The 23,061-nt window shown below is 39.4% G+C and overlaps 1 protein-coding gene across 1 annotated transcript in view; it reads left to right on the forward strand.

Annotated features, from left to right (window-relative positions):
• The window catches only part of FRMD4B (FERM domain containing 4B), a 322,173-nt gene that overhangs the window by 24,063 nt on the left and 275,049 nt on the right, over positions 1-23,061 (forward strand). The gene's annotated exons all lie outside the window — the stretch shown is intronic.

Consider the following 23,061-nt stretch of genomic DNA (forward strand, 5'->3'; position numbering starts at 1 on the left):
GAACACTGTTCCTATAGAACCCTGTACAACTTATACTCATCCTCTTTTGGCTTTTGCTTTCTTTCTAGCAACTTCTCTTTGAGATGGATAGACTGGGAAGAAGCATACGTAATTTTAATAATAGCTATTCTTTTTAGAGTGCATGTTCTGTGTTAGTTATTATTTTATCATCCTCATTTTTACAAATGAAGTTGAAAACTTGAGATCCCACAGCTCCTGAATTGTATTTGTCATATTTATCATAATAAAAAATTGAAGCTCATAGAGTACTTGCCCAAGGCGACAGTTAGTAAGAGTAGAAGTCAGGATTCAAATTCTGGCTGCCTAATTCCAGAGCTTATAAGCCTGAAGCCAGTCTTATTATAGCTATTATGTAGCATTAATACTGTGAACTTTGGAATCAGAAAGATTTGGGTTCATACTGTAGGTCTGTTACTTATGAGCTGCCGTGTGACCTTGGGCAGGCTACACAAACTTGAGTATCTCCATTTCCTATCTGTAAAATGATGAAGATAGCAGTTACCTCAGTGGGTTCTACTAAGGTAAAATGTGATATTGAATGTCAAGTTCATAGCTTGCTTCTTGGTATACAGCTGAGGACATGACCTTCCTAGGGGGTATATTGGAAGTGACCAAGAAGATCAATTGCTGTCTTAGGATAGCAGCTTAGCCTATGTACCATATCAGTGCTTTAACTTAACCAGAAGTGCTGCCATGACCCAAGGAATTAAACAGTGTTGGCTTTCTTCTTTGTTGGCCTTCCTTATCAAGACATTAAAACTAAATGAGTAAATAAATTCTTACGAAAAATTAAATGGGGCCCAGGCCTATGAGGGGTAATTCTTGGCTGTAGTATCATGAAGTATCTCAGTATGGTGAGCAGGAATGCATTTTTTAATCATTATTCTTGTTTTTATCTGGTCCTTGCCTACTTTTGCACCTTCTTAATCTATCTCTCTGTGTCTCCTCTGTTTTCTATTCTAGGTGAAGTACATAAAGCTCTCTTCTTTTTTTTCTAAGTAGATGCACACTGACTGGAGGATCTTTGCACATGCTGATGTGTATCTGGGATGTTCTCTTCCTCTTGGCTTCGTTGCCCTCTACTTGTACTCATATCTTAGCTCAGTTGGCACCTCCCCAAATGTTGTCTCTTGCCCCTCAAACTAGGTTTCATTCCTGTCTTACATGCTGCATTAGTTAGGCCTATGAGAAGCTGATGCCAAAAAGGGCTTAGATGTCCAAGGGATTTGTTAGGGGAAATGCTTGTGCAGTTTAGAGGGTAGAGTGGGCAGAGCAGGAGGAGACAGGGAGAGCCTTCAGGCCGTGACTCAGGGATGGTGCCTGTGAATGGTGAAAGGGCAGGAAGGAGACGTGGGTGGGAAGAGTCTCAGACTCTGCACAGCTCCAAGAATATTTCAGTGAGGCCAATGGAGTCCTCAAGGCCAAATTGCACCTTAAAGGAGTCCCACTTCCTGTGGAATGGACCCTGCCGTGCTTGGCTACTGAGGAGGAAGGATCAGGTGAAGCAGGAGCTGGGGCTGTCAGTGAGCTGTGCTCCCTGCAGCTAGAGATGTGAGGGGTGATTGTCATGGCCACCATGGGTGCCCTCTGAGCCTGTGTCGGTGATTGTGCAGGTGTGTGTGACTCTACAGGTACTACATTCTTTGTGCTCCTTTCTGTTCTGTACACTCCATGAGGGAAAGGACTGTGTGCTTTGTATCAAAACCCCTGGGGCCTGGCACATGTCTGGCACATTTTAAATGAAGGCAACCTGAATGGTTTTTTTAAAATTAATTTAAAATTCTTTTAAATTTTAAAGAGATTTCAATTTATTTCTAAAGTTTTCTTCAGTCTAGTTTAAAGAGGAAGGTACCCTAGAGGGAAAAAGAATTGAAGTTCAAAATAAATACGGTCTGAAATGTTGTACAACTCCTAAGAGCATTAACCTAAAAATCTCTGCTAAGATGAAATTTAGTGAATATATGTCCTTATGGCAGTTATTCAGATCAATCTTGAAATATCTCTTCCCAAGCAAATCTTAAGCCCAAGAACTTATTCATTATTCGGTGTTTGTTTTGAGATGTCTTTATGGGTTTAATAAAGTATTCTATTTATAAATGATCCCACATGTAAATAAAATGCTTTCTTGGTCTGCAGGGAAAAAAAACTGGTCAGATTTATTGGTCAGCTATAAAATGTAGGTGATTCTCCCATGAGTACTGCTTTGAAGTTAGGCAAAGATGAAATGTCAGCAAAGGTCACGCATGAAATTTGGGCACTGTGACAGCATGGAAATTCTGGATTTACCATTTGCGTGGACTTCTTAGTGTAAATGTGGGTGGTCTCGAAAGTGCTATGCTTATCATGTTACGTGTGGGCGTTTAGGCTCCCTGGTGGCATTGCAAAGTGTGAGCCTGCCCACTGTGGTCATCAACACCTTTTGCTTTCCTGTTGCCTCTTGGAGCCCAGTAGCCCGGGTGTGTAAATTTAGATCTCTAATTTACAAGTGCACTCATGCTGCTGCCCTTTTGTCCTCTGAGGGGCATGAAATCAAATGTTTGAGAGTGGAATCCGCTTGCACCCAGATTTGTAATTTCAGATGTGATGTGTCTGAATGTCATTTACGTTTCTTCCCCCCACACAGAAACTGCTTATTGTTTTATCTGCGACTAAAAGTAATATTAAAGCAATTCAGGATCAAGAGGGAAAATAAAAGGAGACAACTGTAATTCTTCCACCATGAGAGAAACAGCTGAACATTTTGTGTAGAGACTTCTGACCTGAGTTCATTTCTGATCTTCATTTGGCCCTGACTTCTGACACTGTCATTTTTATGTCATATTATCAGCTAACTTTTAAATAATTCAAATCTAATAACAAAAATAGCTCTATTATAATCTGTGTACTAATGTGCTCTATGGGGATTGTGCAACTTAATCCCACAACCATCATTTGACATAGGTGAAATCATTCTACTCTTTTTATATAAGAGGAAACAAAGGCTTTGGGAGGTATACGTGTTAGCTAAACAGAAAATTTACTTTCTAACTTGGCTAGGGACTCTCTGATTTGAGAGGTTAGAAGTTATTTTACATTTCTGACTGTATTTTATGGATTATTATAGGATATATGTAAATTCTTGTGGACTAATCATGAGATAAATCCCATGCAAAAATACATAGTTGAAGGACCCAGGGACTTTGCTATGTGAATAAATACATGGTTTGCCCTTCTGTGACTCTGGAATAAACTATTTTGTCAAGGAACCACTCTCCTAATTTATCCAACTTGTAATTTCAGGGTTTCATAAAGTGAGGGCTTAACTATAATTACTTTGAATGCTCCATTTAGGCAGTCATGATTTTTTACAAACTGATGCTTGGCAACCTAATCTTCTAGCGTGACTGGAATGTCATGTGTGTCTGCTTAGTTACTTATAGGCTTACTAGGTAGTGTACCTTCACCACTTAATAGCTGGTAAATATACTCAGGTACACTTTAGCGGTCCAGGGCTTCTAAATGTGACATAAATTCTGTTTTACGGATGAGTGTTTCAAGGATGAGAGATGTTTCTGAATAGCCACCTCTGTATCTTCAGTCTCAGATGCTTCCTTAGGATTCTGAAGTGACTGGTAGAGTCATTACAAAGGCAAGAGTTATTACTTAAAAAGTTGGCAAACTTAAATTCTTTTATCTTGCAAGCAGCCAACAGGGTGCTTTCTGTTATATATACCTAAGAGCACAAACTCACATTCATACATGTGATTTTTGAGCTTAATTTCCAGTTTAACATTTAGAAGAGGAGGGGTATTGGCTAAACAATCTTGTGAATTTATCAAATTATGTTAAGGGGAAGTGGCAGGAGATTAATCTGTTGCCTCAAATGTTTTAAGATTGAGTAAGGAGTTACAAGCTCAAAATGCTGGCAAGGGCCAATAACACAGATTATACAAGTGGATAATCAAAGCTCAGTAGATGCAATAGGGAGAGGTGGGGCCTGAGGCAAACTGGAGAACCATGTCCACTTGAATCATTTTTTTAAAATATGATGTTGGCCAAACAAAAACACACTGAGAGCTGCATTTAGACCATGACTGGCTGCCATTTAAAAATCCCTAAATATTGAAATGGAAGATTGACAAGATAGGGAAACATTTTAAGCTCCAAGAAGCTATATCCAAGTAGATCCTTCCTTTCATTCCCTAAGCAATATTACCTTTATTCCTTTTTCTAGCATTTATTACAGTCACTGTGATTAGTTTTTTTTTCTTTTTTTACTTGTTTATAATCTCTCTTTGTCTAAACTTTTAAGCTTCACAAAGGCAGGAATGGTGTTTATCTTGCTCATGGTTGTAATTACCAGCACCAGCCAGGAAAAGGCATGTAAGTGGTTCTCATAAACATTGTTGAGGGGATGAAGCAAAGAGTGTAATATGTCTTGTCATTGTATGACATATCTTACTCATCTTGGTACCTCTGGTACTTTGAACAATAGTAGTGATGCAGTAAGTTATTTGTTTGATGAAATGGTCAGTGATCATGGTCCAGCAGAGATGGTTAACCACAGTGAAGTGGTTTACATTGGGTGGGGCCAAGGTTTAGAAATAGATGTGGTCACCAAGCTGGGGAGATGCGTGGGCACTAGACCCAGCTCTGCAAGGAAATTTAGTAAGGCAGAAAATAGCAAGTTTCTGGATACTAATAAGGTATAATTGGAAATCTGAGCAAGTTGTTGGCATCAGAGATGTCTGTGATGATGGATAAAAATAGGAAATCCAGGAAGGGTCAGTGTTTCCAAATAAAAGCTTGCAGTCTGCCTCAATTAAAGCAACTGATGCTGGAACTAAATCCATAGGAGCCAAAGGCTGAGTTAACACACATGGTAAGAGAAATGATGAGACAAAGGTGCAGCAGGGCATAAGGCACTAAGAAACCATCTAGGCATCAACAATGGGTTTAGGATTTAAAAATTCCAGAAAGGGTTGCCAAGCATAGGCTCAGCCTCGGCATCCATGCAGAACAATCACTGAAGCCCAGGTCAGGTCCACACCAGCGTTAATGTTGATTAGTGTTGAATTCCCTAATAAATTCCACCCCTAGTAAGGACTCAGTGCCAGTAACTGAGGGACTAAGATCAGTACAGTTGGTTAGAGGGAGAAGAGTTCCCAGTCTTACCTCTCGTCCCAAGTGAGTATGATCCTAGAATGTCCCATTTAGAATTGAAGAAGCCGTATGGGTTAATATCATGTGATTTGGCAGTCAGGACTCTGGTTATAAGTAACGGGTCATTCAAACTACCTTAAAAGAGAAAGATGAACATATTGACTCATATAAACACACCACGTGAAGGCAGGAGCAGGGCTGATCTGAGGGCTTATGGTCTCTCTACCTGTGCTGCTCTGTTGTGGCTTCGCTCTCCTCTGTCGGAGGTGGGCTTTCCCTGCAGAGAACAGTGCAACATTGTGGTCAAGAGCATGAACTTGGGTAGTCCCACAGCCTGAGAGAGACTCTCATCTGTGCCCATTGACTTCAACAAATTCTTCTATAAAATGGGCACAAACAACTCAAAGTTTATTGCACAGATGGAATGAATAAATAAACGTGAAACAGTTAGAATAGTGCCTGGTACATAGAAATTATTCTGTTCATATTGGCAACCAGCAGCTCCGGCTCATAACCCAATAGCTCTGCCAGCAGAGGGCGGAGAGCCACAGGCTGAGGGATGGAGGAGGCCTTGGGGCCGGCATCACTGCTTCGAGGAAAGCTACCTGCCGATGTGGAACACCCACCATGGAGAGTAATCAGAATGAAAAATAAAACTCTATTGTGTTAAACCATTGAAATCTGGGGTTTGTGACAACAGATAGTGTTGTCTTACATAGGAATTATGAATATATATGATTAAGGAATTGTGGTTATATAGCTTATGAAATGGACATACAATATATTTTGTTGCTGTCTGCATAGGTTGAAATATTAAATTGTGGACCAGAATTATAATTTACCAGTAATTCACAGCACAGATTTCCCTATTTTTAAAGTCACCCAATGTAGTGATTTTATGACATGGAAATAGACTATGAGTATTTCATTTAAATTCTGAATGGAAAATATTTGGAATCTGATCTTAATAAGTAGGTTAGGTTATGTTTCAACTTAAAATTTGTTTTTACTTAGCATTTCCTCTGTTTTAGCAGTGAATGTTAAATTCATCTTTCACATTATCTTGCTATTGTTTGTAATGAAGACAAGCTAGATTTGTAAAGTAAGAGAAGAAAAATTGTTACAGATGGTAGCTTTAGTAAATATTGTTAAAACGCCAGACTCTCCAATCTGTTTGACTCTGCAAGTTACTATGAACATTTTGAAATCGGTTAATATTTCAACTCTTCAGGGATTTTGTTATTTCAGGAATTTTAGACAAAAGAAGTCAACACTCTCAGCGTGGGAGATTCAGCAGGGCCCACCTCCTGCTCTGGGAGTTTCCCAGGGCTGGACAATTAAAACCCTGCACCCTCTGGCCATATTGATTGAGTTAAAGATGGGCTAGATACCCAAGTTTGTCCAGTGAGGGTCAATCTTGGGACTTGTTCAAGATTCATCGGAGGAAACATGTTCTTTTTTATTGTTTGGAGTTATAAGGCTATAAGCCCTGAGCTGTGGACAGCTATCTTACTTAAGAATGAAGACAGCATGAAGAAGAACATAGGCGAAAGATGAGTCAGAGAAATATTGGGTTCTAATGACATCTAAAGGCCAAGCTATCAAGTCATACCTTTAGCTCAAGTCATACCTTAGATTTTTCATTAATCCAATCCAGTGAAGTCTCCCTTTTGGCTTAAAACAGTTTGGCTTGTTTTCTGTCACTTTTTTAAATTTTTTATTAAGGTATATCATTGATATACACTCTTATGAAGGTTTCACATGAAAAACATTATGGTTACTACATTCATCCATATTAGTTCTCTGTCAGTTTTATCTACTTTCAAGTAACATGGGGGAGATATGTTGATTATGTCTGACCTCCGGGAGCTTACATTTTCTTTATGGTGCATTATTATTATTACTTTTACTTAATATTTCATCCCCTTCCAGTAATGAGCTTGCATCCTCATCTGTTTTCATGTGCTTGGCCTCTGTGGGAGGAGAATACTTTTGAACTCAAGGATATCACGGCTAGCCTTGTGACTTGCTTTGGTGAATGGGATGCAGGAAGAAATTACATATGTCATATCCATACAGAAGTTTTAAGGGCTTTCTCATGAGTCTGTCATTTCCCTTTTCTCTCTTTGAAGTGGCCATGAAGTCCTAGGACAGTTCCCAGAATGGAGACTAAATTTGGAGGAGAGCCTCAGCTGACCCACAGCTAACAATCAGCATGAACAAGAAAGAAATTAATTTTGTTGTAAACCATACTATTTTAGGGTTGTTATTACTGAAGCATAACCTTGAAAAAGCTGAGTAACATACTTGTTATCTTTGGAATGCTTGCCAAACATACAGTTGAATATAAATTTGGAGCACTTAGAGTGTTGTCATTTATATCCTATAAGTTACCAAAAATGAATTTTGGGTCACTGATTGCTTTTCGTTTTTTTTTTTGGTGTTGATAGATGGCCCTGTTATTTGATTAAGAACATGGTTTGGTGATGAAGAACATGGGCTTTCTCTGTGTGGCTTAATATTGTTTTTGAACTTCTGAACTTACTTGTATGAGTTCCACTGAACTTCTCTAGGTCACTGAACTTCTATGAGTGTCAGCGTCTTCCTTGTAATAATAGTATCTTCTCATAGGATTTTGTATACACAGAGTTAAAGACAGTGCAGGGCATGTAGTAAAACACTCAGAAAATAGTAACTATTATTCTCACCATTGTAGAACAAAGTGTCCTGATGCTCTGTTTCTGATGCTTCTAGTAACAACCCCATTGGGTGGGGTCCACATAAGCCTAATCAGTATTAAACACCGCCCCCTAACGTTCTGGGGAAGCTCCTAGGACATTACTTTCAAATTTGCATCTATGCCATTCTAGCAAACTGTAGCTGGGGAGAATGCTGCTGACAGTTGGATGGCAGTTGAGGGAATGTACTGAGAAGGGGGATAGCCATCCATCCTGTGAATTTCTTTGTACTCTGAATTTTAATGAAAAGACAATACATCTGCAGAATTGGTCCTTAAGTCAGAACTGAGAAGGGTACCAGAATATAATCTGGTATCATTGAACACTCTTTTTTGTTTACAAATGGCATTTGGCCAGTTGTTTTGCTAGAGGGCATAGGTTACATTGGTTGAACTTAGTTAATATTCTCAGAAAAGAGGATAAGGAGATTTTTAAGACAGGAATATTTCTTAGGACAAATATCTCTGAATAATGAAGAGTAAGTCTTTTGTATGATTTGTATTGAAGGGTGTGTGTGTGTGTGTGTGTGTGTGTGTGTGTGTGTGTGTGTGTGAAATGCAAAGGATCAGAATATGAGACCAATAGGAGGAAAAGAGAAACTGAGTTGAGAAATATTGTCTGGCAATTGTGGATAGTTCCAGTCTTTTCCTTTTCCCAATAATGATTCTCTCTCTGTGTTCAGGTGTTGTGTTAGGGTATGAGGATATAAAAATTCATTCATTCTGTCATTCTTTTCAGCAAATATTTACTGAAATCCTGCAATGAGCAAGGCACTATCCTAGGCACCCAGGGATAAAATGGTGAATGAAATCAGACAGTCTATGACTTTCATGGAACTTAAGGTTGAGGGAGTGACAGAGATGATTAAATCATCACATAAATAAGTATAAAGTTAATTGCAAGGAAGGAAAGTATCAAGAATCATGAGGATGTTTACCAAAGGGATGTCACCTTGTCTGATGCTTTCAGGGATATGATATGGTCAGATTTGTGTTTGATAAAATTATTTTGGCTTCACTGTTGAAATGAAGATTCAATAATAAGTTCAGAGAACAAGGTAGAAGGCTGCTATAGAGGTCCCAACAAGACATGTGAAAGGCTTAGACCAGAGAGGTGATAATGGAGACAGAAGTGAACCAATAACAGAAATCTTGAGGAGGTAAACTCAATTGAATTGGGTGAGGAATTGGGTGAGGGAGAAGAGGAAAGTGATGTCAAGAATGACTTCTGGGTTTCAAGCATCCCTTCTGGACCTCTGGGACCTCACAAATGCACTATGAAAAATGAAATAAAGTATATGCTCCAGTATAAGCCAAGTTACAGCAGAGATAAATGAGACTTGATAAAATATCCCATTACTGACCCTTCAGCTGAATTCCCTGAGAGCCCAGTGTTTGAAGATTAGAGTATAATGTATTTCTTGCAGTCTGTAGCTGAAGTCAGCACAAGGACCCACATTATGATATACCACTTGGGAATACAATTTGAATACTCTAGCCCTACTCCTAACTGTGAAACCAAGCTATTGTGTGGTCCTGTAATCTTCTCTATCTCCCAGCCTCCCAAATCCTTGATGCTCTTTACTTGTCAGAGCTGTTTGCAAAGCCTGAGGGATGTCACATAACAGCATGTTCTTCAAGAAATTAGCTTTGCAATTTAACGAAGAGAAGCTTTTATGACTTCAGCTGTGTTCAGTGTTTATTGTTTCTCAAACTCTATTAGAGTTATGGCTTAGTTATAAAAGCATATGCTTCACAGAGAAGACAAGTAGTGACTCTATAGCATCTTACTATGCTGATAGAGACTGTAATGGGGCATGTGGTGGAGACTTGATTACGGGGGGAATCTAATAACCACAATGTTGCTCATGTGATTTTATATTAATGATACCAAAATAAATACATAAATAAAAGAAAAGCAAAAAAAAGCTTGTATAAGTTATATAACATAACTATTAATATATAACTTACAATTTATAAGACTTATAACACTTAGTGGACAGTTACTAATATCACTGGTAAATGAGAAAACTGAGATGTATAAATATTAACTAACTTGCTGTGGACTCATGGGTACTCATTCAAAACATATTTATACCTAGGACCTGTTCTTTCAACAAATATTTTTAAGTATTTACTGTATGCCTGGAGTATTTCCAATCAAATAAAACAATCTAATAAATTTCTTGTTCTCAAAGAGCTCACACTCTGCTTGGGAAGATAACTAATCAAAAAATCAATATAATTTCATTTAATGCCTTGAAGAGTAAAAGGGGGCAAAGGATAGAATGTGATGAGGTGCATTAAAAAGGGTACTTGGTCAAAGAAGTCCTTTGTGACAGGAAGACACTTGAGCCGAGACAGGGTTGATGAAAAGGAATTCTGGGGGCAAACAGCATTCAAGGTGGGGTAGCAGCAAGGGCAAAAGTCCTGAGGCAGGAAACAGCTTGGCACATTTCACAACAGAAAAGAGAAAGCCATGTGGCTAGAATATTGTGAACTGGAAACGGGGAGTATATTGGGGAATCAAGAAATTAGAGACTCTTTAGGGCCCAGTAAAGAGCTTGAATTTTATCCTAAATGCAGTGGGAAGCCATTGGAGGGTTTTAAGCAGGAAAGTCACATGACCTGAGTAGTATTTAAAAAGATTGTTCTAGTTCCTTTGTGGTGGGTGGAGAAGATAGGTACACCAGACTGTAAGAAGAAAGTCCACTGAGGAGAAAGGTTGGTGTTTTGAACCATAGTTGTAGGAATAGAGATACAGAGAAGTGGGTTGATTTGCGATATCTTTTGAATGTGAGCTGATGGGGTTTGCTGGTCGACTAGATATAGGAGATACTGAAAAAACCGAAACAAGGACAACTTACAAGATTTTGACCAAAGCAATTAAATCATGAGGACTCAACCCAGATCTCCTTAACACTCCAGCAGTCTCTTTTGAAAGGAAAGTATCTAATTGCCTGTTCCAGTGAGGAATGCTTCCTTTTGAAGTGCTATCTTATTATTCTATCTACAGGAAGCAGGGAAGGAGAAAGAGAGTGATCTTGATAGGTTACATTTGAATTCAGGTTTGCCTGCCCCAAATGTCTGCTGCAAACCTTTTGAATAGGTTAGTAATAGCCAGAGAGCATTGGCCCTGCCAGTGATGGTGTCTGCCTCAGTGTCCACTTACTTACATCCAAAAGAAGACAGAGAGGCTGATCTTTGGCCTGACTGGCTTTCTTGTTATCCGAGGCTGGCCTTTTCAGCCTGCTTCCTGGATCTGGTGTCATGACTTGGCCCAGAAGACTTTGTTTATATGTTTGCCAGGATGTGATGACAGATTGGGTTCCAGAAGGGAATCTGGGCTGGAGTCAAGGGTGTTAGAAGGTTCCCAGAGGCAGAGAATGGCAGTCTAGCCCTTTTGGCTCTCTGCTTTCTCCAGTCAGAGGGCCGGATCCCCAAACTCTGCGCTGCGGTGGGGCGGGGTCACCTGTGGTTTGGACAGAGAGCAGGGTGGGGGTAGCTGTCCCCAGAGTGCTCCAGAGTTGGCTTCAGACAAGAGACTAAGGTTAGGCTTGTGGTCGAAATTACTCATGTGTCCCTGGAAGAATTCAGGTCAGGATTTATGAAAATGGATTTTATCACTTCAGCTGTGCTTGACACTGGTTATTTCTTGGTTGGAGGTGGATGGAATAATCTTAGGATATGTTCTTCCAGTGGGTGGACATCTGAACTCTGATACTGAGTGGATCAGCCTTCTACTTTGAAACTTTGTGAAGTCTCTGGATTGGGCACAGAGAAGAGAGTCAATGAGTCAGGATCCCGCAGGAAACAAGGTTCACCTCTGGCGGTTTAAATAAAGAGAATTAATGAAGAAATGACTTCCAGAGATCCAGGTGGAGCTGGAGGAACAAACAAGGTTTGTGGTGCCACCCTGAGGCTAACAGCAGAGAAAGCTGTGAACACCCCGAGGGCTAATGGGGACAAAGGATGGAACTGTGGTTGGTACCTGGGCCAAGGGAGACCTGGAACTCTAGAGGAGGATTCCCCAGCAGGGTGGGAGTCCTGGAGGAAGCACTCACTGCCAGAGATGCGGCCCAGAAGTGGGAGGGAGCAAGGAAGGATTATGTACCCCTTCTCTCCTATCCTCTCCTGCCTGTCTGGGTTGGGCTGGGGGAGGAGGATGGATTAGAAGGGGCAAAGGGAGACACCCCAGCACAAGAGTGAGCATCATTCTCACTCCAAATCATCAGACTGGCATTGTCTTTAAGTGCGTGCATGTGCGTGCATGCACACACACACATTTCCCCCCAAAAAGAGTACCAACTTCGCATCTTTTAATATTACATAAGAGGTAGTGTTGTGTATGTTTAAGACACAATTATATTTTTGGTTATGTATCTTAGTTGAAAAAAGTCAGGCAAGCCAAAATTTGCATATTTATTTAGTTATAAATTGCATAGAGTGTATGCATATTGCCATATACAGTATAGCATGGTAGATAACATCATGGATTGGGTGCATACCTGTTTCTTCATAAGCTTGTGAGAATTATGTGAATATCTGTAATGCTCCTAGAACAGTACCTGACATGACAGAAGCAGAATGTGGGTTACAGTGCAGTACACAACACATGCCAAACACAGATTTTTAAAAGATGAGATAAAAATATGTCACAATTTTAATACATAATTCCATGATTCACCTTGCACCCCTCCATGGGGGTGTATTCCCCACTTTGCAGACTACCAGTTAAGACTGTTTGCTGCCCTACAGACTGTGCTACGTTGATTCACCTTGGCTCAGGTGTTACATAAACACTTGGCTCAGGCCCCGCCTGGCACATGGTTAGTGCTCAGTAAAATGTTACATGTGACTATTGCTGCAAAAGTAATGGTCATTACATGTAAATCAGCAAAGAGAAAAAAATTTCCATAATCCTACGGAATCACGTATGATCACTGTAAAGAATATGTTGGCAATCTTTTTAGACCTTTTCCTAAAGCTTCTCTAGACACATACATGAATAATTTATTCAACCACCCCTATTGTTGGTCATTTACATTTTTTATAAACTTTTTCTATTTTAGACAACACTGTGATGAGTAATCTTTTTTAACAGCTTCCTTGGGATATTATGTATGTACTAGAATTCACCCATTTAAAGTGTGCAATTTGTGTATTTTTTTAGTGTATCTTTACTGTATTCAGAGTTGTGTAACCATCCCCAAAGTCTAATTTCAAAATTTTTGTCACTCTAAAAGGAAAGCTGTACTTACTATAGTCATCCTTTTCTCTACCCCTCTCAGCCCCAGGCAGTCATTAATCTACTTCCTATCTCTGTAAATTTGTCTATTCTGGACATTTCATATTAATTATATCATATATTTCACATTTAGAGACTGTCTTCTTTGGCTTAACACAATGGTTTTGAATTTCATCCATGTTGTAGTACTACTGGTACAAAATTTCTTTTTATTGCCAAATATCCCATGGTATGGATACACATTTTATTCATCCATTCATCAGTGATGGGTATTTGAGTTATAATGAATAATCTTGCAGACAAATCTTGGCACACTTTATAATAATTATTTCCTCTGAATACATTCCTAGATGTGAAAATGCTGGATCAAAGACTAAGCCCATAATTTCTAGACTCTTAAATATGAAACACTTCTAATACAGTCGTATGTCTCATTAGAGCACACTAATGACTTCTTTTGTTCTTTGAAGGGTCACTGCTCTTCATTCTATGAACTACAAAACTTTCCTGTTATGTTGCTTGTGACATCTAGAGATATTTGCAATTTCTAATCTTCCAAAGAACCACCTCTTGGGAATTCTGTCCTATTCTGGATGTCAGAGACTCTGCCAGACAATGATATTCCTAAAGGGAACAAATGTATGTACTTGTATCAGTCTTCCTCTTTTTAACTAGAAACCCTCTGTAGTCTGGCATGGATGAAAATCAACAGAGACTTGCAAGTGGCAGGTAGTCCTTTCAAGTTGTCTCATTTTGTCCTTTTAAAGTATGGATTTCCAACTACCAATCTCTAGAAAGTGGTTACTCTCCCGAAAAATAGTTTATTAAGTCAGTGGAATTTTGAACCAAGGTTTTACAGCACATAGGTAGCTAAATATCATTAAGCTCATCATCTTATTTACTGAAAAGATGTCAGAGATAAATTGACTTTCCCCCTCCTTTAAGAATGTGAAGGTAAGTGAAAATTTGTTTTCTACATGCTGTGGTTTTTAATCCAACATAGTTGTTAAACTCTCGGGGTGGCCTCCCGGGTAAAATCCACTCACACTTTTCCTTTATTATATGAAAGGATCCTGCGGGGAAGGCAGCTGGTGGGTAAACACAAAGCTTAAGCCTTAGTTGGTGTGAACCCTGGATGATGTTTACAAACAGAACAGTCTCTGCAGCAAGCAACTAGCGGTAGATAAGAGAGCCGCCTCGTTTACAGCTGCGTTTCATGTTTCCAAAGCCAGAAAAATATTTGGTGAACGGTGGTGAATCAAATAGCTTACTGTGTGTCCTCACTTTCACCTCCAGACTCTTCCTCTACTCACCTTCCTGGTCACAGCAACAAAGGTGATTAAGGTACTCTGCTCTTTGTGCAGAAACCATCCACCACACCCCCACAAGCCTCCCCCGTGATGTTATCAGTGGTACTGATAGGTTGGCCTTGATCTTTACGCCACTGCCTCTTGAGAACAACTACATGCAGTGATGAGACCTGTAGCCTTGCTGAGAAGGTCTGGCAGGGGCTGGTGAGTGTTTGACTTCTCTGATGTGTCACTTCCGACAAGCATTTTTATAAGAATATCCAGTTTCAGCCTCACAGCCACCTGTGAAGTAGGTGCTGTTATGCCCGCACTAAGGATGAGAAAGTTGAGCCATAGTTGCTCAACTGTTTTGACAGCTCCTGGCTGTCCAAGTGTAAAAAAGTTTTAATGAAATACTGACTTCTTATGATTTCAGCACAGGGAAGTACATGAATTGCTAAGAGTAAACAAAGGTAGCCCTACTACTAAATTCCTACCTATCAGCTAGAGATGATGCACACCATGGTGGCCAGAGCCTTTCAGAATAAATGCTGCAGTGTTGTACTGTCCAAGCTGGGATGTCCAGAGACAAGACCCCTCAAAAATAATAATAATAATACTAAGGAGGTTCTGTGATCAAGAAATGTGGGAAAAGTTGGGTTAAGTTAAATCACACAGGAGTCTTGATTGCAGACCTGCTCAGAAACTCTAATATAGGAAGTGCATTGTGATACCCCAAGATGGGTAGAGCATACTTTTTTGTAGGATACCAATTAGCATTTTAAAGAGCTGGGTTTTGTGACATAACCATAGCTATGATGAATTCCTTAATGACTGTTCTTTCTTATTTTATTTTTAATTAGTATATATATATATATATATATATATATATATATATAATAAATTCACAGTACACAAAGGTATTCAGTGAAAAAGTATATATCCCATTAACCTTTGCCTCTGAGATTCACTCTTGAGAGACAGCCATTGATTTCAAGGGCTGAGATACTCTGCATGTGCAGCCATGTGGTATGTGTGCATGTGCATATGTGTGAGTATGTCCATTTTAAGTACACTATGTATATTGTTCTGTACCTTGCTTTTTTATTGAATATAGATTAGAAATTGCTCCATAGCAGTACATATAAAGCTGTGTCATTTGTCTTAATATTCACATAGAATCCTGTTGTATGGATGTGTCATACTCCATTTCATCAGTACCCTATTGATGGACATGTGGAATATTTTGAATCTTACTGTGATTTACAGCACTACAGTGGATACCTCATACATTTGTCTATGTCACCATGGTGTTTCTGGTGTTTTTATCAGCCTTTGATAAAAACCAAGGGCATAATAGTATAATATGACTCTCTGCAGTCAAGAAAGGCCCAAGTTTGTGATCTTTGGTGGTCTGACTTGATCCAGAGGTAGGGACCTTAGAGTTCTGGAGAACTATAGATCCAAGTCCTAAAAAAAAATATGTATTGTCAGAAGGTGTTTAAAATGAAGGGGGGAAAAAAGTACAGATTATTTTTTCATAGCTAAGAAAAATTAAGGTTTTTAAAAAAATCATATTTCCCTTAGGAGATAAAGAGATTTGGAGTTACTAATTGTATGTTTGTTCCTGAAAAGTGAAACTTAAAGTATGAAACCTCTAAGAACAGGGACTTCCCACATGGGTAAACCTAGAATCTTAATTCAAACTTCAAACAAACTGCTTTATTCTGCTTATCTCAGAAGCAATAGATTTGTTTCCTCACGATCTTGTACTGCATTTCATTTCTGCCAGTAGCATTTAACTGACTCTAACATTTGAAAACTTGTTTTTTCTCTTTAGCATATTTCTCCCTTTTCTTTTTTGTGTACTGAGTAGAAAAAAAAATGACAGTTACTTTTCATGTAAGAAAAAGTAAAACCTTTCTTCTTAAAAAAGATGCTGATGTCTATTCAGAATTCAGCTGTAGAATTTTGACAGAAGTCCTTGCCTATTTTGTTAAACAGTTTTATTGATAATGTCTGCCATATTTTTTAAAATCAGTTTGATCATTGGGGTTTAGTCTTATAGCAGGTTGGGCCAGTGTCATTGAGGCTAAATTCCTATTGGGACATCAGTTAATTTAAGTGTATTTGCCTTGTCTGACCCTCCCTTGGGAGCATGCCAAGCAACACACTCGAGCCACCCCCATCATGAAGTGCCATTACTCTGGGCCAGGCACTTTGCATATAGTCTCTGATCATTTGTGTGGTATATACAGGATCACTTGATCTCTACTATCAGGTGGTGCTGCTGTCATCCCTACTTACAGATAAGGAAACTGAGGCACAGGACAACCAGGTAACTCCCTCAAGGCCACCCAGCTAGGATGTTATAGAGCTAGAATCTGAACTCATTCTTTTAAAACCTTGCCCAAATTAGAGATGGCTTCATTCTCTAGACTAGATCAACCTTGAATTCTTTTAAAGCATAGGAAATGTGATAAGCAATAAGAGAACAGAGGTTTTATCACTGTTCTAGTCTATGCCAAGCAGTGTGGTCCCCAGTGTTCCACAGACCTCTGTGGTGGGGGGATTTTTTTCTCCAACAACTAAGCAGGCCTGCCTCCAGAGCTGGCAGAGCTCTTTAGGCCAGAGGAGGGAAAAAGCTCAGGGACACGGATGACTCTTTCAAGGAAGGAGACACCTTGACTCTTTTATTACCTCCCCTGGGACAGGACTGACGCCCCCCACCCCCACCCTGTGGTGATGTCCAGTCATAATTCTGTGTCTTTCCTTGAGGCTGGTTGAATGGGCAGTTCCCCCGCCATGTTTTAATGGAAAGATTCATGAGAATTGCCCTTTGGGAATTTGACAAACATTAGCTGTTCCCTTTCTACGTTATAATATGTACAAATGGTCTTCTGATTAGGGATGCACAGAATCCGGTGTGACACGTTTTCTGATTTCCCCTTTGTGTCAAGAAGCTTGAAAGAGGTTCATTATATAAAACCTGAGTATTAAGATCAGGTTCTAAGAGGAATAGGCCCAAATGATTTCCAGAAATACAAATCTGATTTGATTCAGATCCTGTGCTTTTAACCACTTCTGTGTGCAGTCACTGCTGCAGTCATTCACATTTGTTCTCTGGGCAATATAAACCCATCTACTGCTGGAAAGTATCAGAAACCTTACATAAAGGGAACTGACACCTGTTGACTGGGTGCCAGGAATGGTCAGATGCTCCACATCCTTTTAAACAGGAATTGCAGGCCCTGTTTCACCAGTGACAAACAGCCAGCTGTCCAAGCTCATGGTGGAGGGCTCAAACCCAGATCCAAACACATGTCTTGCAAACTCTTACTTATGTGGGTGTGCAGTCCTCACTCAAGCTCTGTTGCCTCCCCAGACAGGCAAGAGTAGAAATCAGAGATGAGGGAGTCTGGATTGCCAGGTCCAGTTCCCTGCCAGGGCAGGATGTAATTGCAGGGCTAAATCTAGAGCCCATGATAAGCTGACACTAAACTTGTTCTTGGCAGACTGTCCTGGGACATGTAAGGGTGGAGAGGGGAAGCAGGAGCTTAGGTGCAAGGATCCTTTTGTAATTGTGAAACTCCTCTTGCTAAAGCATGACATTTCCTGAATGATCGTCCTAAATATTTAGTGGTTTTTCAAATGAGATACGGGTCTTCAAACCTTCAGGCCAGGAGACATGGTTATAATGGTATGAGTTGCTTTGCTGTATCCGAACTCAGCCTTCATCTTTCTTGTGAACCTGGCTTGAGGCTTTGTGTGACAGCAAGTTATTTGGATGTGATGTGTCTCGTAGTATTAACAGGTAAATTGTGAAGGGCTTCTGACATTTTCCTATTGACTGTGCTATTCAACAACATTTTCAGGATAAAAAGGAACCAGGTAACAGTTGAATGGGTTTGTTTTTGTAACCTACCTCTCTTTTTTCCCTTCTTTTCTGGATAAGATAAATAAATAGTTCAGGAAATGCAAAAAGGTATGTTGCTTTCGCATAAAGTTTTAAAAATTCTAAGTAGGTGTCATTTGCTTTGATTTCTTATAGCTGGAAGGATGTTAGGTGAGGATATGTGGCTGCTTTTTAATTCACGTTTTATTTTTTTTCTGTCTTTCTCTTTCCTTCCCTCCTCTCTCTCCCTCTCTCTCTGTTTCTTTTTTTAAGATTGAAGGGCTCAGTGCTTTGTGGCTAGCTGCACAAAGGCAGCTACAAGACGACAAACTCCACAATAAGCCAGACTTCATTCTCTTTGTTTCCCTGAGTGATCATTGTGTCAGGGAAATCGCTGACTGCAGAACGCCTCAGTGAAAGGAGGAGCGCAGCGCAGCGCCGCACGGCTTCCTGGCATTTCCTCCACCATTGTTTGAGCTCCGCTTTGGTTTTCCTGTCACTAGAAGGGCCAGCTAGCCGCTGTCGTTTGCTTTTCTGTTTCTCCCCGCTCATTGATCTTGCTTGATATTCTCATTTTACAAAACAATTTTTATCAAGCCAGCACTGGACCTTCAGGTGAAGAGGAATCTATTTTCCTGAAAGCAGTTTTCTGGGGAGAGGTTATTGAGGAAATTTTTGCTGCTTATTGGGGTGGATGGGGAGAATGAGGGTAGAATTTTGGAGAGGAATAAGGCTTCCTTTTTTTTTTTTTTTTAACCTGTTACAAGGACAAAAGTAGGCAATCTTACCTTGTGCTTCATTCAGCCTGAAAGGTAATGAGCCCACAAACTCTTGATTATAGGCTTAGTGTGACGGGGAGCTAAGGCAGAGCTCCTAACCTCAGGGAGGATATGCTCTGGTGGGGAAGACAGACAGCAAATCAGTAAGCAGGCAAACAAACTCAGCTATAAATATGGAAATAAGTACCTAAGTTAACATCAAGTGCAACTGCATGCCAGCAAGCAAAATGAATGGTAGGTAGTGACTATGGGCTGCTTGAGCTAAAAAAGCCCATCTTCTCTTCTGCCTTGAATTTAGATGATGCAAAGACCTGGGAGAAAAGCTTTCCAAGTAAAAGGAAGCACTGTTGCACACGCCTGAGACAGGAACCAGCCTGGTATGTTCAAGAGACAGGAACATTTAAGCTGTTTGGAAAGATAAGAGGAGCCAGTTTATGGTAAACACAATCAAAGCATTCCTGACAAAGGTCTAGGGGCCTAGGAAGTCTAGGAAAGTAAAAATAGTAGCAGGTATTGCCTAGCTAGTGCTGAAAACTTCATGCAGTGTATGGTATAATTTGTTAATAGCTTTAGTGAGATGTAATTTATATGCTGACATCCCATGAAAAATGTTTATCCACTTGAAATGTTACCCATTTAAAGCATATAGTTCAGTGGCATTTAGTATATGTACAGAGTTGGGCAACCATCCCCATTATCTTACTATGGAACATTTTCATCATCTCCAAAAGAAATCCTGTACCTGTTAGCAGTCACTCCCATTGTTTCCCACCCCTGACCTGGGCAGAGGTGGGAATCTACTCTCTGTCTCTGCAGAGTTGCCTCTTCTGCACATTTTGTGTACGTGAGATCATACGCTGTGTAGTCTTTTCTGACAGCTCTAGAGTAATGTTTTTGAACTTCTTCTATGTTAAAGCATGTATCAATATTTCACTTATTTTATTGCCAAATAACAATCCATTGTATGGGTATACCACATTTTATATATCCATTCATCAGTTAATGGATGTTTGGGCTGTTATGAATAATGCTGCTATGAACATTTGTGTACAAGTTTTGTGTGGTCATATATTTGCATTTCTCCTGGGGTAAATCTGTAGGAGTAGAATTTCTGGGTTGTATGGCAACTCTATGACATTTTGAGGACTACCAAATTTCTACAGTGGCTGTGCTATTTTACATTCACACCAGCAATGTGTGAGGGTTACAGTTTCTCTGCATGTGTGGTAACAAACACTTACTGTCCATCTTTCTAATTATAGCTATTCTATGGTGTGTGAAGTAGGACCCCCTGGTTTTGATCTCCATTTCCCTAATGGCTAGTAATGTTGAGCATTTTTTCATGTGCTTATTAGCAACTTACATATTTTCTTTGGAGAAATGTCTATTTAGATCCTTTACCTATATTTTAATTGGCCTATTTTCTTTTGATTATTGTGTTAGAGGAGATCTTTTTATATTATGTAGGTAAGTTCTTTGTTAGTATGATTTGCAGATACTTCTCTCAAGACACTGGGTTATCTTTTCACTTTCTTGATAATGTCCTTTGAACCCCCAGATTTTCTCTTTCAGTAAAGTCTAATTTGTCAGTCTTCTCTTTTTTTGTTTGTGCCTTTGGTGTCATATCTAAGAAATAGCAAGGTCACTACAATTTACTACTATGTTTTCTTCTAAGAGTTTTATAGTGTTTGCTCTTATAGTTAGGTCTGTGATACACTTAGTTATTTTGTTTGTTTATATGTTTGTTTATGCTATGTGATAAGTATCTATTCCATATTTTTCACATACCTACCCAGTTGTCTTAGTATGTATGATCTGTTGAGAAGACTATTCTTTCCCTTTTGAATTATGTTGGCTCCTTTGTAGAAAATCAGTTGACCGTGAACATTGGAGTTTATTTCTGGGATCACAGCAAGATGCATTTTTAATTGATGGTAACTTTCTACCATGGTGTGAAACCTTCGGAGAGCCAAACTCTGGTTAGGTAATAGAGCAGCTGATAACTGTTAGGTAAAATCTCAATTGAAGGGACCTCATTTTCTCTGGCTGTAAAATGAATTTATGGTTGATGGCTCTAGTATTATTTACTTAGCAGTACTGGAAAGAACTTTCAGGCAATTTTTAGACCCTTAATAGGGCTTCATCTTAACCATTCTTGATAGGGCAATATCTATTCTAAAGCTTCCTTTTTTGCTGTTAAAATAGAACCTGGATTGAAGAGATAAGATGCATAGTCATGATGCACATTTAAATTAGGTGATACATAATGATAATCTGAATAGAATAGAATGTATGGATATTTGAGACCATTTACACAAATTCAAGTGTAATGATTTCTTAGTTTAGCAAAGTTTATGAAGTAAGCTGTAAGATAGATTGACATTGAACTCTCATCCTCCAATACCCATGCTTCTTTCTCAAAAGATTTTTCCTTGGAAAGTTTCTCCCTGGACCATTCTTATGTGGATAACTCTCCAAATAGCATCAGCATCCCCGGACAGTCTCCTACACTCAGGCTCCAGATGTCTTCCTGTCTATTTGCACTCGGATGCCTGTTAATACCGAAGGTCCCAAACAGAAGAGTTCTGATGTCTTCCAAGAGGAAACAGTTTATCAGTAATGTAGACTTACCTGTTACCACAGGTCTTGGCTCATCCAGGAACTTTCCATTCCTCTGGCTCCAGCTCATTCTCCTGAAATAGTGCAGCAATCTTCTGACCAGATTCTTCCCCTGTAGTCTTCTCTCCTAGAGAGATAGATTAATTTTGTTAGACAAGCCTCCTTCATTACATCAATCTCTAGATCCCAAATCTTCATTTTGACTATAGGATCAAACATAAACTTCTTAGCTTAAAATTCAAGATCCTTGTCCATCTGGCTTTTCAGTTGCTTCCCAAGCCTTATCTCTGACTCCTTCCTTACATGAGTTCTTCTCTCACCAAACCAAGCTGTTCAGTGGTTCCTGGACATGCCTTGAGCTTTCCTGTTTTGTGGCTTCATTTACCATTTGTTCCACATGTGGTATGTTTACCAGTCTCTCTCCCTTCTCCTGATACAAATACCCCCTTTCTTTCAAGACTCAGTATTCATTCCATTTCTTCTGGTTACTCCAGAGTGAGGTGATGGGTTTAAGTCCCAAGTCTTAATGACTCAGTTACATGGAGGAGGTCGCAAACAGGTCATACAGAGACCAAATCCAGTTTGCAGATAGATTTCTTCCATCTAACATAATGCTTTTTAAAAAGTTTTTTGAATTAGTTGCAAACAGTTAAAAACCTGAGGTTTTACATGAACAAAACAAAAACAGACTTCCAGCCAACTTGGAAAAGTTTGCAGCAGGGCACTCTATTCTCACATGGCAGCTAGGTATGTTTTCTCTATTGCGCTGCCCCATTTAGCCAAGACATGTGTGTTTGCACCAACACCACTGTGCTGTCTGTGGTACCAGGCCTCCCCCTTCACTCATGTACATTCCCCATCCAGCCCTTGTGGGAATCTGACTGGGCAGTTAATCCCGTAAGGTCTTATGATTCTTTGTTGTCTTGAACTATTCATTCTTCCATTGCTCTTTACTTGTGTGTTGGCCTTGGATCACCATTACATTGAAATGCTCCTACCATAGTACATCCTGTAAGATCTTGTGTGTGTGAGATAATAAACACATGATTCCTTGCTTAAAATGTCCCACCCCATGTTTAAAAGCATTCAAGGTTGTATTTTTAAAAGATCTGTACCACAACAATACAGAAAAAAAAATTCAAGTAAAGAACCAAGACCAAAGAAACAAGGAGAATGTAATAAATATGAATGCCATGATTTTATGTGTAAAGGGAAAAGAAGGCTAAGATATATTTTATTTCAAGAACTAAATCAACATTGTGAACCTACAAAAGCCTGTGAGCAGTGTTCAGCCTTTATTATTTATTTGTTGGATGGTTTTTATTTTAAAA

The sequence above is a fragment of the Manis pentadactyla genome, chromosome 1 (assembly GCF_030020395.1).
Source record: "Manis pentadactyla isolate mManPen7 chromosome 1, mManPen7.hap1, whole genome shotgun sequence".
NCBI lineage: Eukaryota > Metazoa > Chordata > Mammalia > Pholidota > Manidae > Manis > Manis pentadactyla.